Source organism: Triticum urartu, chromosome 2A (assembly GCF_056163025.1).
Source record: "Triticum urartu cultivar PI428250 chromosome 2A, HENAU_Tu73, whole genome shotgun sequence".
Classification (NCBI taxonomy): Eukaryota; Viridiplantae; Streptophyta; class Magnoliopsida; order Poales; family Poaceae; genus Triticum; species Triticum urartu.
Genome location: NC_141874.1, coordinates 665,808,488 through 665,812,842, shown reverse-complemented (window position 1 = coordinate 665,812,842; position 4,355 = coordinate 665,808,488).

The following is a 4,355-nucleotide window of genomic DNA, read 5'->3' as shown; positions in this document are numbered from 1 at the left end:
AATCGGCCGTAATGGCCACCAAGGCATCGTCCTTACTCAGTTGATGGAACACCCCATCAATCAGCTCCACAGATAAGTCCGGATCCTCTTCGGAGGCCGGATCGAGGGACCATTCTGGATCCTCAGGCTGTGGAGGCGGGCTGATGTCCTTTACTTCCTGACGCAGTTCCTGCGTTGAAGTCGTTAGACTATATATTTAATCATGGGAATATAAAACGGATGGGCAAGTGAAATTGTCTGCTTACCCAACTTGGAGGATTGTACATAGTAAATCCACCCTGTGGGTTGACGCGGAGGAATTCCTCCTCTTCTCCCTTGTACAAAGTGGACAAGATCGTTACTAGAGCGCCAGCCGAGTCCGGCCCCTTACGGCCATAACGGGTGGCGTCATCCTCCCCGTTAAAGTCCCACATGGGGTGACCTCTATACTGTAGCGGTTGCACCCCCCGCATGATGCATGTGGCCATGACTCCAATCATGGTTAGTCCGGAATGAGCTAATAATCTTATCCGGCCCATCAGGTAAAGGACGTCCCTATCACTTTCTCTCTGAGAGCTCCGCGGACACCAGCTTAGGTGCTTCTTCCGGGGAGCACTATTGAACTCAGGGAGGCCGATCCGGACAGGATCCGGTAGCGGGACATCCTCTATATAGAACCATTCCGAAGGCCAGTTCTCGGATGCCTTCTTTGGGGTTCCGGATAGATATTCGGTCCCGGCGATGCGCCACACTTCGGCTCCGCCCACTTGATATATTGACCCCTCCTGAGAACGGGGCACCCGGCAGAATAGCCTCTTCCACAGCGCGAAATGAGCCTCAACACCCAAGAACAGCTCGCAAAGGGTAACGAAGCCCGCGAATGCAATATAGAGACAGGCGTCAGGTTGTGCAGCTGGAGGCCATAGAACTCCAGAAGCCCCCGGAGAAATGGGTGGATTGGAAATCCAAGTCCTCTTATTAGATAAGGGACAAGGCATACCCGCTCTCCTTTGGAGGGATTGGGGGCGCTCTCCGCTTGCTCTCCGCCATTATAGGTGGCGAGTCCGGATCGAACCGGGACCATATAGGCCGGAGGGAGGAATCCCTTGGTCTGAAGCAATACTAGCTCGCTATGCGGGATGGAGCACCTCTCCCAGTCTCCGGGCTTAGGACTGGAAGGGCGAGAGGAGGAGTTGCGGTGGCTGGCGATGGTGGAATGGGCCTTTGCTGGATGCGCTCTGATGACTACTCGCGGAGGGGAGGAGGTGTTGTTTGGATCTAAATCCCCATCCCTTTAAATAGGCGGCTCATTTACGCGGCTAGGGGTGTGAATGTAAAAACACCCAGACTTTTCGTATTCGTTTGACACGTGGAAGACGACCATTATTGGGCGTAGAAGCCGAGGAGCGCTACATTTATAAGAAACCGGACATTATTCAGCAGGTACACGGAATTCGAAGGAGAACCCGCCTTGCAATGCCGAAGACAATCTGCGCATCGGACTCGTCGTCATTGAAGGCTAGTTCGGGGGCTACTGAGGGAGTCCTGGATTAGGGGGTGTCCGGATGGCCGTACTATACCTTCAGCCGGACTCCTGGACTATGAAGATACAAGATTGAAGACTTCGTCCCGTGTCCGGATGGGACTTTCCTTGGCGTGGAAGGCAAGCTTGGCGATGCGGATATTTAGATCTCCTACCATTGTAACCGACTTTGTGTAACCCTAAACCTCTCCGGTGTCTATATAAACCGGAGGGTTTTAGTCCGTAGGACAACATACAACAATCATACCATAGGCTAGCTTCTAGGGTTTAGCCTCCTTGATCTCGTGGTAGATCTACTCTTGTACTACCGATATCATCAATATTAATCAAGCAGGACGTAGAGTTTTACCTCCATCAAGCGGGCCCCAACCTGGGTAAAACATTGTGTCCCTTGTCTCCTGTTACCATCCGCCTAGACGCACAGTTCAGGACCCCCTACCCGAGATCCGCCGGTTTTGACACCGACAGAGAGCTTTATATGAAAAGCACTACCGGAGTCCTTCAAAGGTGCATCTCCAGAGAGGAAGGGCGGAAGCTTTTGGCAGAAATCCATGCTGGACTCGGCGGCCACCACGTCGCAGCCCGGGCCCTTGTAAGCAAGGCCTTCCGTATAGGTTTCTATTGGCCGACGGCCCGGGCAGATGCACAGGACTTGGTCCAACGCTGCGTCAGTTGCCAGCTTTTTGCAAACCAAAGCCATATGCCGCCCACTGCCCTCCAAACAATCCCCATTACCTAGCCCTTTGCGGTCTGGGGGCTTGATATGGTCGGACCCCTTAAAGGGGGAACCCATAAGAAAAAAATACTTACTGGTCATGGTGGATAAATTCACCAAATGGATAGAAGCCAAACCCGTTAAAACGGCTGAATCCAGACCAGTGATAGACTTCATATCTGGGGTTGTACACCATTATGGCGTCCCCCACAGCATCATCACTGACAACGGCACAAACTTCACAGCCGACGAAGTAAAACTTTGGTGCAGCAACATGGGCATCAAGCTCAACTATGCTTCTGTCTATCACCCGCAAACTAACTGTCAAGTCGAGCGAGCAAATGGTCTTATCATGAGCGGCATCAAACCCAAATTAGTGCGGTCCTTAAAGGAGTCTAACACGCACTGGGTAGAGGAGCTCGACTCCGTCTTATGGGGGCTGCGGACCACGCCGAATCGCACTACCGGATACACACCGTTCTTTATGGTGTACGGCGCAGAGGCGGTTCTGCCCTGTGACATAATTCATGACTCACCTCGAGTGTGCATGTATGAAGAAAAAGAGGCCGAGGTTGATCGGCAGGACAGTTTGGACACCCTGGAGGAGGAGCGCGTCGTGGCAAAAGCCCGTTCCGCATTCTATCAGCAACAAGCCCGAAGATACCAAAGCAGAGAAGTACGGGCCAAAACTTACAATGTTGGCGAACTAGTTCTATGCCTGCCGGAGAAGAAAAAGAACAAGTTTAAGCCCAAATGGGAAGGTCCCTTCATTATTGACCAAGTTCTGACCGACGGAGCGTACCGTCTGTGGGATGCATCGGACAATCGACTAGAGCCAAACCCATGGAACGTAGCCAGACTCCAAAGATTCTACGCCTAGTGCCGGACTCTATGTTTGTCTCCTTACTCCTGTCCATTTTTCGCATATACATTATCTGTATTTTCTCTCTTTCTTTCTTCTTTTTCCTTCTCCTCAAGGCCTTCAAAGGCCAACTTGTGTCTTACTTACACACTGTTAACGTGCTAGCCACGCTCATTATACCTGGGGGCTTCTTACACAGAAGCTTAATTATTTTTTTGGGCTTCATGCCCCGCACATGTGTTATTCTTCCACATGTACCTTTTTTCTCCATTATATGCATCGATATGACTTAAGTTTTGGCCAAGCTAGGTTGCCTGGCTCTTGTATTTATGCCCTACGTTCCCGTTAATTCGGCTAGGGCATAAGGGGAGCACCTCTGCGATTGTTACTGCCAGGTCAGCCGGATGTGTACCTCAGACTGGGTGAAGCAGAAAGCTAGCGTTCTTAAGGGAATATTCGGTCGGTGAACAAAAGATGACTTTTATTTATTTTGATACACGCCCCCAGATGTTTTTTTCCTGCGTCTCTTCTCGCAGTCCGGACATGCACATTAGGGCATGCGTACCCAGGGAAAGGAACCCTTAACGGAACTATTCTCCCTGGAAGATGTTTCTTACTATCCATGTAATATAACATAGCTAGTTGGGTACTTGTCTGTTCAAGCACTTATGACCCCTACGCCTGGTTTCCACGCATACCCCGGTTCTTATATAACTGAGCGGGTATTCGGATACACTCCGGACTATCGGGTCCGGAGGTCGAAGCGAAAAGGTCCGCCATGACAAATGATTTACAATCCGGCTAGGGACATTTTATATGTCGTTTAAAGTACACAGTCACTTTGGCTGACTAAATTCTTCTTCTATCCCATCCAATAGGCTGTCTAGCCTACAATCCTGTTGGGAGTACTTTTCGGCTAATTCTACTTGGTCATACACCAAACTGACGGGGATCTCTTTCCCATCAGGCCCCACAGGTCCGACCTCGGCCATGTGGTTTGGGTCAGCCTTGGTATACCGCGTCTTCACCATGGCTCAGGCTTCCCTGGCACCTTGACGGCAGGCCGATATCTTCCAAAATCGGAAGCGCCGCCGTGCTCCCTTGAGCTTCTCTGCAAGCTCTCGAATGCCTCCTGGCAGAGAGAAGGATGGCCACAAGGCCTGGGCAATACCCTGCATCACCTGTCGAACTTGTTCATGCAGTTGTGAGAGCTCTGGTAGAAGATCACCCGCTGACCCGGGCATCTCCTCCACGGG